The 18193-nt window shown below is 39.2% G+C and overlaps 1 protein-coding gene and 1 long non-coding RNA gene across 5 annotated transcripts in view; both read right to left on the bottom strand.

Annotated features, from left to right (window-relative positions):
* DLG2 (discs large MAGUK scaffold protein 2) overlaps positions 1–18193 on the bottom strand; it is a 985669-nt gene that overhangs the window by 926814 nt on the left and 40662 nt on the right. The gene's annotated exons all lie outside the window — the stretch shown is intronic.
* The window catches only part of LOC132086463 (uncharacterized), a 35843-nt gene that overhangs the window by 1714 nt on the left and 15936 nt on the right, over positions 1–18193 (bottom strand). Inside the window, exons 2-3 of one of the 2 annotated variants that reach the window (XR_009420411.1) lie at positions 13352–13519; positions 13015–13135 (exon numbers count right to left, since the gene is read on the bottom strand). This is a non-coding gene — a long non-coding RNA (uncharacterized LOC132086463). Of the gene's footprint in view, positions 1–12160; positions 13136–13351; positions 13520–18193 lie in introns of those variants that run through there. The other variant, XR_009420410.1, reaches the window with a different exon arrangement.

The raw sequence follows: 18193 nt of genomic DNA, 5'->3' as shown, positions 1-18193 counted from the left end.
CTCTAACGAGGAGACTTTGAAATCAGTGGCATCAGCACAAAAGAGAGAACACCCTTACTTTTTGTTATTGATTGTGAAAGTTCTTCCCATTAGAATATTCATTTCTCATCCCCACTTAAAGAGCAAGGTTACAATTACTGCCAAGCCCATGGCCACGTGAAAGCCCATTTGGCAACCTCAGGAATGGGACTGAGCCCTGGGAAGCTCCTGCAAGGCTGTGAGAGAAAAGGATGGCAGCCACTACTTTCTCCCATTCTACTTGCACCTCCTTTAATGGAGAAGGATTACAATCTCATCTTCTCTCTGCCTCCTAAATGAAGTTTGGTTTTAAAAGTCAGCCAGTTGAGGTACCTGCACGGCACTCGTGCCATGGGAAAAGGGTATTTCTGCCCTAAGAAAGGCAAATAAATGGATGGAGGAGGGAACACATACTGTCTCTCTCAGCTTGTAAGAATTCAAGCACCTAGCTTTGAGACTGAGTGTATTTGACCCAAGATGAATCAAAGTTCTGTGCAATGTATTTTCACACACCTGTAGCCATCCCATCCTACACACTCAACACCTGCTCTGTGAACCTGACAAATCCTAGAATGATGGAGGAGATTGGGTGACACCAACATGGCTGCTTTTTGGAAAAACCTTCAAACCAACCTGTTGGAAAACACCCTTTTATTCTAGGACTACAGCCATCTTACTCCAGAACAACTCTTCTAAGCAGACTTCCCACTAAACCACGAGAACAACCAGAGATGTCTGTTGCTTCTGTGGGATATGTGGAGAAATCTTGGCCAAATGAACAAAAAGAGTTTCACAATAACATCATTAACACTCTGTTACTGCCAAATTGATCAGCATTGAGCACCCTCAGAAATGCCGTTGATGTAATCAATGTCAATGACCAAAAAACCCAAGACAGCACCACAAATAAATATCCAAGCTGCCAAATTCACACCACAGTACCTTCCAGAGGAAAGTATGACACATGCAAGTTAAAAGGAAGCTTTTCACCCCTATGAGTTTAGGATTCTACTAAGAATGCCAAGAATTGAATTAAAGGTATAAAAGGTAATCAAACAGGTGAGACAAAGCAAGATTTTTTTTCCCATTCAAATTACACTGCATAACAAGCATTCTTGAGCAACAGCTCAGGATCATGCACTAGCAACAGAAAAGTAGAGTTTTTTTCAAGCGACCTTTTTTGCATCTCTTTCACGCAGTAATAGGGTCCTACAACACTTCATCTCATTGGCTCCCATCTCTGTGCTTCTCACTATCCAGTTGTTCTCACCCAGTGATACAAATGTACTTTCTCAGTACTCTAGTAGTAAATTTGTCCTGGATTCTTAATCTTGTTTTGCCACAAAATATATCAGACAGTAAGTGGGTTAAGTTTCCGTAATTCTGCCTAACTGATTTCTCTCGGCATCGATTAACAGGAAAAGATTTGAAACAGCAGATCACTTCACAAGACAATTTCATCTTGGGTTTCTCTGCCTGCATTTGCCCAATTATTGCCAGTTTGGATTGAGTAGTGTGGACATAAAAGCACTAAAAATTACAAATCAGTCACTAGAAAATCACCATAAGGAAGTGTCTTTGACCAGTGGTCATGAGATCATGACTTTTCTAAAGGTGCCCATGACAGTTTTGCCAATCATCCCTGAAGAAGTATATCCCACCTTCTCTCTCCTCTTTAGTGAAATAGGAAGATGTAAATTCAGCTTGTAAACCCTATCACTGTGCCACTGAGTGTTCAAGCTCTGTAGCAAGATGCCACATCAGTAAACAAATAATAAGAGACAAAATGAAAGAATATGGTTTCCTGGAGCAGATTTTTATAATTCTATAAAGACAAATATTTCACAGATTTCACCTAAGTGGGATGTACCACTGCCTCTTGGAGAGTTGCATCTGAATTCACTAATTTTCTCATTTTGCATGGAGAGAGGGAAACAGAAGGCCCAAAGTTAACAGCTTTTACTGAATGAATGTAGAATAAAGCCACCTAGGAGGTGGATTTTAAAACAAAGACCTAAGGGAAAAGTATAGTGTGCAATTTCTATCAGGAAACATCAAAAGAAAGAAAAAGCAAGAGACACGATAGGAAAGAAATAACCCCAAGGCTTTAAGTATGCACAGTCTGGATGATGAGAAACATTGAAAGAGTGACCACAAAAGAGTCAGTCACAAAATAATCTCATAGCTGTTTGTACTGAACTGTTAATGCAACCTGCTTAGAACAGACAAAAAAAAAGGGACACTGCAGGGCACAAACTACTAAGGGACAAAGGCAAAAAATGTATTTCCAATCTGCTTTCACAAGGGAAGAAGGAAAAGATGAAAAGTTGCAAGAGTGAGAGATGAATGTAAAAAATGAAAGACTTGAAATATCTGACTTGTGAAGAGACTGCAAATAGAAATAAGTACAATGGCAACACCCTGTGACCCATGCCTGTATTGATAATCATTGCTCTAAGAAGTACAGGTTCATAATTAAGTTTAATCAGGGACCAAAGAATAATGCAGAGCTCTAGGGAATGAAAAAAAATATTACATACTTTCTTATAATATTAGATATATTCTCCTTGTATTAGTCTGTATTGTTCACTAAAGTAAAATATATTTTATTAATCACTGCCAAATTGGTAACTGTAATAGATAGGAGCCAACAGATATATTTGACATCAATTACTCTTCATAAGTCATAAATAATGAAAGAAAAACAGGGATTCTTCCTGGGGAAAGCTACTAATGCATTGTCTAAAACAAAGTGGGAGCAGTGAAAGTGGGTTTGTAAGAAGGTTACACACAACCACTTTGAGTTTCTGTTTCCTGTTAGAACTAAGAAAATATTTAAGCTGTACTCACTGAATATAATTACAGACGCTTTCAAAGATCTTTAAATATTTAACTACTTAGTCGTCACAATATCTCTATTAAATAGACATTTCTTTGTACCCCCAATTTACACAAGAGAAATATCTTTTGTAGCTTATTTTTAAAAGTGGTTTTGTTTCTTTTATGAAATGCTGGAAACAGAAAAATCCCTCACTGGATAGAGGCCTCTGCAGGTGCAGCTTTGTAGATGCAGACACAAATGAGAAGTTTTCTGCTCTTTGATTACTGCTGCCAGTCAAGCCAATATTCACTACAGGCTTCAAAATGCAGAGGCAATTAAGTAAAAGGACAAAGCCATATCTGCAAATTTCAGCAGAGGCTCCTTCAAAGTTCAGCATGGAGAAGAAGGGCCCTGCACACAACTGCACACCTGGCTGTGCCAAGAGCAGACTTTGCAAGCTCTTGGCACTTCAACTCCAGCTGAATCTATTGATGGATTCTGCTTTTCTGAGCCAAATTTCCAAGGCAGAGGGAATGAAAGGAAGGCAACAGGCTTATTTTAAACTTGACATTTCAGCAGAGCAAATCTATAGAATAATTGGAAAGACTTGAAACAAGCATATAATATTTATCCATACATTTTGTCCAAAGAATTGCTGGTTGGTCTAGCACTACACTGAGAAGCCAAACAAATATAGAAGCATTACAGCCAGATGAATGAACTTGGATGTTCCTAGGGTATATTATTTTTTCACAGAAGAGCTGAAAGATGTCATCTGTACCTTAATTAAATTTTTAGAAGTTCCCAAATGAAGAGCAGCTACCAGAGAGTGAGAGAGAACAAAATGAGAAAATGAAGTTTCTGCTTAATTGTATTGTGTATTCTACATGGGCATCTGATAAAAGAAGCTGAATCTTAAACAAGATAACACATAATCATGTTTGCTTTAATTTAAAAACAAAAAGAAATAAACAACCTAGATCCAGAAAAAAATAAACCTAACATTACTTGTTTCATTCTAAGGCACTCCCTAGGACTAGGACAGGACTATTGGGTGACACAGAAACACAGAGCATACACATCACTCATGCACAAGAGTCCCCCATACTATTGAAATAATAACTCAGTGCAGTATGGTGCAGCCCTTGTGCCAATGCAAATGGTTATATTGATTTTACTGAGCTGTGGACAGGACAAGCTCAGCATGACTTTGAAACTCAGGATAAAAATCAGTCGACTGGAAAAAAGCAAAAGCCAGGCAGTAATACTCAGGTAATAACAGTACTCACAGAATAAAGTAATACATGGTGATTAAGAGTAAGGGAATGAGACTTTACAGGATGACAGGTAGCAATGCTGCATAAATGCTAGTGAAAGTCATTTAATACATACAAAATTGCAATTCTGCAAGTATTTGACAAGAATGAAAATACACGAGAGGAAATATTTGCCAGAACTGTTAACAGTTATAGAGGAAAAGATAAAACAAAGCCTGGCTAGATGTTTCCTTCAAAAAACTGCCACAAAATTTAATTTTAAAAAGGATACAGTGGATGAAACCACAGGATAAGGTTGCCCAGGACCACTGTTCCAACATCTCTACCAGAAGGCTGTAAAAGAGGGTTTACTCTGCTTAGGAGACTCTTTTGATGGATGACCCATTTCTAGTCAAAGAGAATTATTATGCCCTCACTCTTCATTCCCTACCTGGACTGCTGACTCATTGTCCAGTGCTACAGAACCCATGCAGTGAGTGACAGACATATTACATCAAACCCAGAAGTAGCATTTTTCACCTATTTCATGCTCACATGATTAGGTCAGATAACATTCAGCATTTTTACCCTTCCAAAAACAAAGCAGGCATCTTGACTGGCTGACTAATTTGAATTTAGAGTAATTTCTCTTTGTTAGTGTCATTAAGTAGACAAATCATAGCTATGAACCAAAAAAAAAGCTGGGCTGCTTTGTACTGATGCAAATGATGACTTGAGTTACAAGGTTGAACGGGGTCTGATATCTGCTTGGAAAAAAAGTGGAAGGCCCAGTGATATTTGCTATTATATATATAGGTGTGGAATTATATGTATGAAGAGATTTATGACCCTTGCTACACCAGGAATCCTTGGGCAAGATTTTTGAAGGCACATAAATAATCCACCAGTGTGGTGAGTGAGATTTACCAAAGCACACGCAAACTCTAAAAATTCAAATTTTACTAAAAGTCGGCATGTGCAAAAATATTTTATAGATTCTAGGAGATGGCCTCCTGCAGATACAAGTGCCTAAATACCTTTGTCATCTGCACTGAAGCCCCATGAGGCTGCTGTGAGACAACACATACCACATGATTTCTTCTAAGGCAAAAACATCTGGAAGCTGTAAATATGTAAGATGTCAAGCCTTTGGTCCACAAATCCACCTGATTTAAGCTGTAATTAGTGGCATCTAGGGATCTATGTATTTTTGCACATCTGGCCTAAAAATTTCATGCCAAAGTTCTTTGTCATAACAAAGTTTAACAAAGTTTTTAGTTTGTTTCTCAGATGTGTGTGTCAGGGATGCTAGTCAGTAACTGCTGACGCTGTGTCTGGTGTAGGGACCCTGTGTGGAATCCAGTCTGAACAAGGTTGAGCAGAGACACACCATAACTGGTTCCAGATGCTTTTGGAGTGGTGGGATGGCTTCTACACAATGAAGTAGAGAAGAGCTGCCCGAGATGACAAGGGCAATCAGAGATGACACTTTGCATACAAGAGGAGGAATGGAAACTGATCTGTTGGTTTGGCCCAGAGTGCACTTCATAAAGGACTTGGGTCTGTGCCTCACCCAAGTAACCAAAGCTTTTCCAGAATATTTAATTTGAGATTTTTATCCTCTTCTTTCTAAGGGCTTCCAGCAAGGCAAACTAATGGGATTATGACAATTTCTGAATTTGGTCAAGCCTCATCATTGTTGATAGCTCATTGCAGAATGGAGCTTCATAAGCAGAAAGTCTTCCCTGTAGTGCAACCATCTTTTCTGAACTTTTCTAGGGGCAATCAGCATCCTTGGGGGTATAAAAGGACAGATTACTTCCAATGTAATCTGATGTAAAAGCAGGGCCTTTCAGGAGACCTAAAAATAACAAATGATTACAGAATGCTCTAAGAAGCAATGGGATATGTCTACTGTTAGCAGTGTCTCCACTCCCAGCTAGAGGACCATTAGCATCCATGAAAGGCTGACTCTGGAAGAATAAAGCATCATCCCAGATGTAAATGATGCTTCTCAAAATCTTTTTTACTGAACTTGTGTTTGGTTAACCTGATTACAACTTTGAGAACTGTTGACTCAGCATAGTTTCTCTAGTTTAACAGGTTCAGGGTCAAAGCCATATGCTCTGACAAGGGTGAGAGATGAAAAACACCCTCTGTGACATGGTACAGAAGCACAAATCTGTCTAATGCAATTTGAAGACAGGCACTGGCAGGCAGTGATGATCAGCTGGCAAACAGCTCTGTCTCAGGACACACAAGAAAGAAAGTGTGCAAAAGTCGACATATGCCAAATAGAAACATCTTTCTTCCACTAACAGGCTTTAATTATTGAATACAATGAACAACTGTGGCAATGCAAGGCGCTACTGCGTGGTAGTTATGTGAAGTGCTGACATTTTAAATAGTGGCTAATAGTGTTCTCAGTTGCTTTTAGGAGACGCTAAACAGATGAATTAAATTTTCCCACATGCAAATTTCATCAGAGAGATTCAAGATCTCTTGAGGAAGATGCTGGCACAAGCTTCATTGCATTTTGTTTCAGTCTGTGGTGAATGCCCTGCGTGGCACACAGAGAATGAGCACGATATGTCACTGAAGGGCATTTGAAGAGTGAGAACGCAGCCACTTTGACTTACAATGTACAGAGGGATACATTCAGAATTATAAGTACAAGACTAATAGGTTCACTGAAGATAGGAATGGCTGAAGGGAAGAAAAAGCAATCACAGAAAGCAATATTCAATAGCAGAGCAAAAGTCTAGTGACTGGTTTGAAAGGAGCTTTGCATCTCTGTGGAGCATGATAATGTCAGTAGAATATCTTCAGTCAGAAAGCGCTTAAAGATAATTAAAGCATTTTCACACTGTTAATGTCCTCTAAATGACTGAAAATGTCAAGGTTGCATCAATTTGAAGCATCCATAACACACACACTTACAGAGATGCAAAATAAAAAGAAATTATCAAATTCCCTGATGCTGCCAAATGTTGAATATTTGGTAAGAAGAGCACAGCGCATACCAGAGGAGCAGATCACATCAGTATCAACTGATACAAGTGCAGGCTGCAGAGTTATCTATGATGAGTAATTCTGCGCTCAGGGAAGTTGATCCACATTTACATCACCATAAGAGGAGACAATAATTTGTTCTTGTATCTCCAGTTACAACCAGACAGTGAAAATATCAGCTCAAAGACACTGAGAGAATATATTCATAGGCTCCACAGGCACAGAGGTAACACCTGACATCTGTACTTACATCAACATGTAGGGCTGACTTTGAGGTTACTCTCACAGATCCCTCACCAGATGAGCCATTGCACCTGCATCAAGGAGTTACTCAGCAATCACTGAGGTGACACCCTACCAAAGGTCAAGGTGGGTCCTCACAGAAAGCAGGGACAGGGGCTGGGAGACTACAGCTGGCTGATTTCTCCTTATGTAAGTAGATCACATATCCCAGAGATCGAGGAGCAAAGAGATGGATGGGGTTGGACATCTTTTTGTCCATGAAAGTCAGCAGAGATCCAAGGTCTAAGTGTGGTGGGAACTCAGGCTCAAACCAAGCTAACAGGATCACCACAAAAATGTGGGATAAAGGGAAGGGTCGGGGATGGGTGAGTCCTCAGGAAGTACTGTTTGCTCCACCAGCAATACTGAGATCCCTCAGCAATCCTTCATGGCACCCTCTGCATAAGACCAAACTTGGTGTTTAACTGTTCCTTTTCTCAGGTAGCCACACAAGCAAACCAAACCCCTGAAATCTGACTATCGGTGCTAACAACTGGATTGAAAGCTGGGAGGAAATGTCATTTTTACTATGATTCACAGAATTATAGAATCATTTAGGTTGGAAAAGACTTCTGTGATCATCAAATTCAACTGTTAATCAAAAAGGCAAACAAAAATAGTTGTTTCAACTGTAAGTCCTCCCAAAACAGAATGTGTCTGTTATTAAAAAATACATCAACATTTTACCATCTGATTGAAATAAGAACTAGGTATTTTAGATTGTTTTGTTTCCAATTGCTTCATTTTTTCTTTCCTTTTCTTGTTATATTAAATCCCACCAATTTTTCAAGAGTCCTGACTGCTTCCTCTTCCCTTACCTCTCCTGAACAATGTACTGAATGCTACAAATGAAACTATTTCATCCTTTTCGTGCTTTTACATTATGTTGAATAAAATAGGATGTTTTCACCAGTTTTATACACAGCATTTTCTTTTTTCTTTATGAATGTTACAAAAAATCATGTTAGCACTTCTGAAATTAGATGGCTGTGATTTATTATGGGTTTTCATATCACCTCAGGCCTAAGATACAACTCTGAATTCCAAGTTCAGAGCCCTGTTACTATAATAGCCTTCCCCAAAACCACTCCTCACTGTTCCTGCAGCACAGGCTGTTGCTCTATCTCCTCATACATAGCTTTCTTCAAAAATTAACCTTCTCACAGACAAAAAATTTCCAAAAGTGATTCTAGAGATAAAAATGTCTTACTTGCAGGCAACCACCACAACACTGCCTGTGGCAGGCAGGTATCATGATGGCTGTTTCACAGTTAGGGAAACTGAGGCACGCATGTCAATGATTTGGCAGTCTGAAAGTTTGTGACAGAATCCAGTCTGACCCACGGGGACAGGTGGAAGCAAGAACCTACAAATTCACTGCAGGCACCCAATTCTGTATGATAGGAATGAATATAAATGTAGGAGACAGCCTGGTTCCTTCTCGTGGCTGTGAATGTTCCAGCTACTCAGTACAGACTGTGACAAATGGTAACACTGACTTGAAGGAGTCTTGTGAGGAGGCAACACTGAATTTCTTTCTGCAGTTGCAAACAACTTGTGTTACACTGGGGAAAATCAAGTGCATCTTCTGAATGCATTTTACCCATCACAAAAAGTAACAACTCTGAAGTGATGTATTAAAAGCAAGTGAGAGCATAAGCCAGAATGATTTACACAAAGAACTCTGTCACAAGCAAATGCAGAACTTGGGCTTTCACTTATTTTGTGCCTAACTAGGATGGATTTTTCTCTGAAGAGCTGGATATAAGGATTTGTAGCAGAAATAACCATGTGTAAAATATAGTCTGGTTCACATCCTTGTCTACTCTGCTGTTGGGGAGGGATAACCTAGACTCCTACTCTTCTACTCCTTTTTTATTTTGTGAATAAAAAAACTGACCTTCACTATTTGTTCAAAGCTCTTGGACATGCCAGCAGCCCAGTCAAACAGGAGCTGCAATGACCCAAAGACCTTCTCAGGAGGTCTCTTGGTATTCCCAGGAGACAGCTCCCATTCAGACCCTTTGAGAAAGGACACTGGCATTTCTGAAGCTCAGCCAGTTTCTGGCAGTATCCAAAGCAGATTATCAAACATATCAAGCTATAGAGACCCCCAAAATAACTTAACCATCACAGTATTTGTGCATTTTTAAATAAATGTTTTCACTGAGAAAGAAGTCCTCCCAAAACAAGGAGTTTATGGGTCTTGTATCACTGGTTTTGGCAGCATCTGCAGTCAGACAGATTATACAGCTATTAAATGCCAACGAAATAATACAACAGTATCCAAGATGGTCTCAGTAGTTTTCCTAGTTCTCCTTTACATTGAGTTGAGCTGCAAGAATGGAATCCCTAACTCGTCACCCATTTTAAAAAAAAAGACAGGAGGGAAGATAAGAGGAGTGTCTCAGTGGAGGGGAATACAGTATTGACATTTGAAACAGTCACTGTGGAACAATTTTAATGAAAATTATGAATATTTCTGAGCACTTGATAAAACAGAATATGTATTATTGACCCACTTTTCAAATGGACTCAGCTCCCTGCAGGGAAACACTTCTGTAAGTGCAGTGTTCAACCTCTTAAAAAGAGGTTATTTCTTCCCACTGTTAATAAAAGAACTCTCAGACAGCCAGCTCAGAGTAGGTCACTGTGGACCTCTAAAATCTGGATGGCTGAAGCTCACCCTGCCATTATAACTTCAAAATACATCAGTTATCAGTAAAACTCATAATGTGACTGGCTGATACTATTCTCCTTCGCTATCTATCATTATTCCATCCTACCCAAAGGCAGTTAGACACACGTAGATACAGTATCTCTCTTCCCTCTCAGTCTTGACTTTGCAAAATTGTGCTTCCTTTCATATAAAAATAAGAAAAAAATCTGAAAAAGACAAATCATCAGGTTGAGATACTATATACAATCATTCTCATGGCCTCCTTTACTCCTCCTCTTCTCATGGACATTTTGCTTCAAAGTTTTAATCAAATCACTTTTCTCTCCTTTCTTTTCTCTGCTTTTCTCCTCTGCAGTTTTGGGGGTTTTTTTGGCCATATTTACTTCTGCTCCTCAGTGGGCTGATTTTGAATTCTATTTCCTCAGGCCACTGCCTTTACCTTTTTGCCCTGCTTTTGTCCTTGAGTTCTTCCTCTCCCCTTCCTTCTGTGATTTCCCAGTACCCTTCCCAGTACCTCTTCCCCAGGACTCTTCCCCCAGTCTTATTTCTGTCTTTTGATATTACATAGGAAAAGAAAGTTTGTAAGGCTTCATTATCCCAAATCTATGATGGTATCCAAGCTATTTAATTACCAGCCAACTGCTCTCAGTGATCTGCATATCTCTGCACCATTTAGGTGTTTATACTAAGCATATTCAACATAGACTGGCAGAATGGTTTGGATGGGAAGGCACATAAAAGATGACCTAGTTCCAGCCCCCTGCCATAGGCAGGGACACCTTCCACTACCCCAGGCTGATCAAATATAAAATATTTGCACACATGGATGGAGACAATCAGAGAGAAGGTAATAGTCATTAAGTGAAGGAGCTACTGAACAGCCAGTGTACTGCAGGAGATTAATGCTTGGTCTAAGACATTAAGACCCCTCATTTTCGCTAAATGGCTGAAATATATTGAATGAGTACGAGGAGAAAAGAAGTACATGTGTTGAGGGTAAAGATTAAGCCCATTCAGATCCTTTGAGGGACTTGCTAAAGATCAGTTAATGCTTTCTGCCAGGAACAGGCTCCCTTTGATGCAGAAAACCTGGAATGTAAGACATGCACAGATAAAAGAATTCCTCAGAAGGTGTGCATCAGGAAAGCATTTAGAGCCTCTCAGCAAGATAAAGGTAGACAGAGACCTCTCTGATTTAATCTAGGTATAAGAAGAGGAAGTCTGGTTTTCATTTCTTCACCTCTGTTTGTAAATGACATTTCTATATAGTCCATTTGGTCTTAAGTAACTAGTTTTATTTTCACATTACACAAGAGCATTCTTCTCCCAAGTATATAGCCTGAGGCACTGGGATATCTTCAGTGCTATAAGAAATAAACAAGCACTTATCTTAAAATTATATTGCAAGCAGGAAGGCTCTTTGACATGTAATAAGACAGTAACAGAGCACAGCTAAAACAGAAGAGTCTTATATGAACTTTGTAATACTGTCCCTATAGACTCTTTGCATCACAAGCCTCCTCATCATGTATCTCAGTCCCATTTCAAGACTCTTCCCAAACTCCCATGACTTTCTAGCAAAGCCTGGATGAGCCACTGAAATCTTCATGTTACTCTTCCCACTGCACACAGATGGTTTTGTTTGATTACTCAGAATGTGACCCTTCTCTTGCACAGGCTAATACTCTACAAAGAGCAGTGAAGTCCCTCCACAATGACAGTCAGCTACATCTGGAAATACAGAAGAGTATGAGGAGTGCCCAGCTGTGTACTTGATTCACACCCACCTCTATCAACCCACTTTGAGCAGAAATTCAGCTGGGAAACCAGTAAAGATGGAGATGTGCCTACATGGAGGTACATCCAGAAAATGCCAGCCTTACACTTCAGGAAAGAATTTAAGAAACAGTTGCTGGATAACTGGATAAGTAACTTGTAGATAAGTGTCAATACAGACATCTCAAGGACAACAGCTTCCTGGCCACAGAGAATCTTGTGAGAAGTCAACAACAAGAGACCAAAGTTCCACCTTCTTTGGCCTCTAAGGAAAACATTTTGATGTCCCACACCTTTAGTAATTCAGAATCCAAATGAGATCAAGCTTTATTTTCAGTGTTGATGGCAGCATGTTTAGGATGACAGAATCATTGATTTCTCAAGAATACATGTTTTCTGTTAGATTAAAAGCAGTTGTTTCTTAAGAGGAAGATAAGGTTTGGTAGTTATTAAACTTGTAGCAAGAAAAACAGAAAAGGACACAGCACCAAGAGAGGAAAATAATTTCTTCAGGTATAATGAACATTAAATTAGAAGTTTAATGATCCAGTGTAATAATTCTCTGAATTCAAGAAAGGCATGTGGTATCCAGCTGGCCAAGAGGAATTTTGACTACATGCACCACAAATGTACACTCTCATTTAATGTCTGTTAAACCAGACCAAAACACAAACATGAATTTCACATCAGTCAAGTGCAAAGCACATATTTGGTTTTAGGTCCTTGACTTGGTCTTTCACAGGCTGCAGCTGACAATCAGATGCCTTTCCAATCAAAATGTGACCTTATTCTCTGCTCAATCTGGTCCTGAGTCAATGACCACTGAGAGGCTGAAACTTCATCCAATTTCTGGACTTCTGCTGTGAATGAACTGTAACTGAGATTTAGTAATTGGAAGGAAAAGACCTTGCACCTCAACAGAGAAGGAAAATGCTCTGGCCCTATAAAAACTACCATTTGAATAAATCAATAAAAGTACAGCAGAAGAAACTTCAAGATTGGTGAATATATGAGATCACCAAATCACAGATTAAATCTGCATTTTTTTGCTTTTTGTGTGATTTTTTTAACAGACTCTGAATCTATGAAAATAAAAAGTGGATGCAAATTTGCCATGGCATGTGTTCTGTCTGTTCATACTGAGAACACAAAGTAATTTTAAATGATACCTTCTTTGTTGCTCATAATGCATTGCCACATGAGAGGACTGTTGCCCCCATCAAGAATGAGATGTCCCTATCAGTCTTCTCAGACTCTAACTTTCAATTTGTTCTCTTCACTTTCAGAGAGCTGAAAAAGAAAAGAAAGGAATATTAACTCTTCTATTTCATATTAGCCTTCACAAAGCTATCTTTCTTAGACTGTATTACAGCCTTTCCTTCATTTAATAAATTCATGACAATTGGCAGACACAAATAACTGTGCTTCAGTGTCATTACAAAATAAAAAGCAGTAACACTGTTTATTAAGAAAATTCTGTGCAACTTAGTGAAAAGATATACTTACCATGAGCTTAAGTTTGCAGATGGAGAAATGTCCTTGATCCCTGTGACATGGGCCAGGTGGATGAGACTGGCTAATCTCTTGGGTATCCAAGGACATCACATGCAAGAGCCGCTGGCAGTGAAGTGTGGGAGGTAGTTCCATGTCTGGTTGCTTTCTTTTTGAAGCTATCTTGAAAATGGAGAGATTTCTTTTGCTTTTTTATCACCATCTTGCAAAAGGCACAGATGCAACTTTTGGCATGATTTCCCTTTCAGAGTATTGTTCTGTTAATGTAAGTATGAATTTTGGATGTCTTTTTTTTCCTCCTGTCCTGTCTTTTAGGTTTACTTAATCTAATTCCCAGAAGCAGACAAGAGTAATGAAAAGAAGAGCAATACTGCTTCTTATTTTCCAGAATTTTTCTATTCTGCTTTCCCATGTTCATTCTCTAGCTTTCTCCATGAAACTCATTTTTCAGCTAAAGACAGGTTGTTTGCAAACAAAGACACTTAGATGACATATTTCCAAATGATATCTTGAACATTAGAACTAACTAACCAACCCCAGAGAAATTCCGCCCCCCCCCCCCCCCCCCATTTGATAGGTCTGAGTTTCCCAAATAGAAATAGATGTATAGGGGAAGACAAGTCTGAGGAAAAAAAGCAATCAAATAAACATTAGGCATAGGAAGCATCCACAGCTGTACAGATGTGATTGTTGTTAGCAAGCTTCTACAGAATTACCCACTTGCTACCTACATGGGAAGCACAGCATCATAGTGAGGGTTTCACCAATAAATCCATTTTGGGGAGGAACCTCTTTTAATGAACATGTTCACCCACCCGGGCAGCACAGCAGAGACACAGCCACCTATGCCAAATTCATTTATTTTCAGTTACAGTGTTGACCTTCCCTGCGAACTATGACTAGAAAGGTTTCTGTATTCAGGTGATTCAGAGCTAAACTCATGGAAAATTTCAGTTGTAGCAGAGCTGCAAGTAAAAGAGAACAAATAAGGTCAAGAGCAGATAAGAAGCAGTCGTCCTGGCCAGGAGGTCAGCAAACAGCCCCTGACTCTTGAGAAGCGGACTTAGGCAAACACACTGAGCTGGCTCTTCCATCTCACAGGTTAACAGTTCAAGGACAGCAGAATATTTTCTTTGCTTGAAAGGATGTCTGGTGGCACAGGGAGGAATCTAATTCAGAGTAGTTTTCTGAAGAACAAGCTCCAGGGGTTCCCCATGACATAGTTTTCAAGTGTAAAAGGAAGAGCAGCAGAGCAGAGACTGACTTTGCACTGTCCCCTCAGTGCACAGTCAGTGCTTCCCAACTACAGTGAAAATAGTTGTGTGCTACTGAGTTAGAATTTCATTTTCCAACACTCAAACTAATTATTAACTGCCATGAGAAAGACACAGCTCCTGGGCATATTTATAAGCCTAAATTTATTTGGATCTTATAAAAACATGTCCAAACACCACTATGCCTGCCTTTCTATGTGTCGTCTTTAGTGTCTGCCTCTGCCACACTGCCCATCTCTCCTAACATTATACTATAAGCTCCTTTAGCTGTAGCCATGGAAAAATTATTTCACTGTCATTTGGGTGATCAGCATCCTTTGTGAGCTTGATTTAAGACTTAATCAAGACTCAGTGCAAGCCAATGATATTAGAACCACAGAGATGCCTGTGAAAATTTTATGAGGGTGTACTTCCAGAAAGTTCTTGGGTATCTGATGCATAGCCAGTAAAACAAAACTGAAAAATATACAAGTTTACACCTATTCCAGAAAATATGGTATGCAAGCACGACTCAGGCATTGCTACACTTTGCTTTACTTGGAGAAAGAGTAGAGCAGTTGACAGAATTCAGTTAAATTGGATTAATTAACCTAGAGAGGAGGAGATTATTGAAATGTCAAATTTCACAGCACAGTCAGAATGGAAACCTGCACCAGTCACTTGGTAGCTTGGTCAGTACCATGCACTGAAAACAAGTGGATACATGAATCTCCATTCCCCCAAATAAGAAACTAATAGCCAGCTACTGCCTAGTCCAGAGAAATATCTAAAATGCCTTCATGTTTTCTCATAAGTATCCAGAAAAGAAACTGAAATCTACAAATTGAAAGAGGGGAAATTAAGGTTTAGATAATAGGAGGAAGCTTTTTATTGTGAGGGTGGCAAGGCACAGGAACAGGTTGGCCAGGGAGGCTGTAGAGTTCCAACCCAGTTTGGATAAGGCCTTGAGCAATCTCTGGTCTAGTAGAAGCTGTCTCTGCCCATGGCAGGGGGTGTTGGAACTAGATGGTCCTTAAGGTCCTTTTCAAACCCTCAGCATTCTATGATTCTGTGATTCTATGACCAAAGTACCAAGCCTGTCAGAGTTCAAAGAAAGTCTGGATGCTGCCCCTAGTCAAACAGTTTATTTTAGGTAGTCTTGGAGAAGCAGGGTGTTGGAATGCAAGCCTTATGTGTCCCTTCCAATCTGATATATTCCATGATTATTTTTCAGTCATCAGTCCTTGGCAAATATGAACATCACTTATAAATAATTTTAGCTGTTGTCATTTCATTTAAAAAAGAAATTAGGAAGAAAAATCACTCACAAAAAGTTTCACCTGTCAGTTCTGCTACACTTTAGATGAGCATTGTATAAATAATAACCTGAATGCAAACTTCTAACAGAAAAAGAAATATAAACTATTCATTAGTTGTCTATATGAGTGCAGATGTACTTCTGAAAAGCAAATAGGAGGTCTACAGGTCCTATAGACATTCTGACCCCAAACCTCACATTGTGAAACTGCCCCTGTTCACCATTGACCAGCCACTGAAAGACTGTTATGCGCTGCTAGACTGTCAGTGATGGATAAATTGCTTTCTTCTTATGCTTTGCCCACATTTTTCCTGATATATCTGGGCTTGTGCAAGAATTTCAGTTTCAGTGAAGGCTTGCAGGCAAGCAAACAGCAATTATTTAAAGCTGTCAGGAACAGAATCAGTTATAAGCACAGCCAGCTGCCTGCAGTATCACACCCAAAAAAACATTTGGGTCCCTGCAGTACTTGCTGGAAATCCAGATGATGCCTGTACAAAATCAATGGCTTGCTACTGACCACAGAAGATGAAAAATGAAGAAAAAAAAAAAAAGGCAAAGCAATTTTAACCAGAAATGTGAAATAATGTGGAGAAATACAAAAATTATATCCCCAAGGAAAATAGTGAAAAGAAATGGTTTGAAGTATTACTAGTGTTTTATGACACCAAGGAATTTAGGATTTATGTTGTGTCATGATAACAGGCTTTGTAGTGCTGAGGATTCTACTAAAAGCAGCATCCTAGATAAACATACCTACACATCAGATTTATTTTCTTTTTGCTGCCACATCCATGTCCCCATTTAAAAGTGAGAGAAACAGGAAAACAATAAACAACTCCTATCATGACTCAGGAGTAACAGTCCTGATACTCCATTTGGATCCTTCAAACAGTGAAAAAAGATAAAATTTTTTGGACCACAGATGCATTTGATAATGTCACTGTTCCCATTTGCCTTTTATTACATAAACCAACAATGAAATCAACATCAGGGAGACACTCTTCCAGGCAATACCTTCTTTTGTCAAAAACTACCCTACTTGGCTGCTCTTGTTTTCCCTACAAGCCATGCATCCCTTTCTTCCTTAGACCATGGTTGCAATAATACTGCTATTGCTGCTATGTAAAATGCCCACTGAGTCAGCACACTGAAACTTGAAAAGGTTTGAGTGTACACAGAGGATGGTTTAGAACTGACAATATTTTTGCCAGATCCTTAATGGCACTTTTCTTTAAGCTATTGTGTTGCTGAATCATTCTACCTTCTAACCCTAACCAACTAATTAACTAACACAAAAAAAAAAAAAAATCCATGGCTGATCAGCACCCGGTAGAAAGATTCACATGCACATTTTCTGCTTTGCTATGTGATAAAGACAAATTGGAATTTAAGTGTCTATTGCATTGTAATGGGTAAACATCAGTAAAAAACTGCAGCAAAATGTAAATCTCATTAAGAATTGTTCTTTCCAAATGCTCTGAATATTGCTCTTATCTTTACAAGCAAGGAGTCTACCTGAGAACAATTCTGCAGTTTTCACACAGCACACTTCACAGGCTTAATTAGAGAAATTCCAAAGTTCTGTTTGCCAAGATCTTTCTTCTGCTAGACACAGAGCCAGAGTGGCAGGGATTGGAAGGCAGTTCTGGAAAACACCTACTCCAACCTCCCTGCTCAAGCAGGAGTAACTAGATCGAGTTCCTCAGAGCTGAGTCCACTCAGGGTTTTAGTATCCCCAAGGACAGACTCCACTGCCTCTGTTCAACACAAGGACTGGACACTGACAGAGACTGCATAATCAGTGACCTTCACAGCTGACCAGAGAAGCAAGTAAAGGTAAAAAAAACACATAAAATATATGTAGCTTAAATTACAGCATGACTTGCAGTTTAGCACAAGAAAATGCTACCCAGTAACGCCCTTGGAATCACTGAAATGGGAGCATATGGGCCAGTACAATCAACCTATTGCTTTGATGTGACCTAACAATTCACAGTTCACATGGACAATACCCATTTCATGGTTTCACTCTAATAAAAATTTAATGAAATAATCCTTTAAAGGATTATTTAAGTATAAATCTCTGGTTTCCTGCTTACTTTTATGAGCTAAGGAGGAACTACAACCTGCACCCTACAACTACGCTTTGAAGGATCCCACAGTTGCTAGCTAAAACACTGCTGACTTTAAATATTCCAGCATATTCAGAAAGAACTGGTTGATGGTCTGCATTTCTTTAATACCTGATCAGACGACAAGAAT

Source organism: Ammospiza nelsoni, chromosome 2 (genome assembly GCF_027579445.1).
Source record: "Ammospiza nelsoni isolate bAmmNel1 chromosome 2, bAmmNel1.pri, whole genome shotgun sequence".
Taxonomy (NCBI): domain Eukaryota; kingdom Metazoa; phylum Chordata; class Aves; order Passeriformes; family Passerellidae; genus Ammospiza; species Ammospiza nelsoni.
Note: the sequence above shows the minus strand (reverse complement) of the source record. Positions and strands in the feature narration are given on the sequence as shown.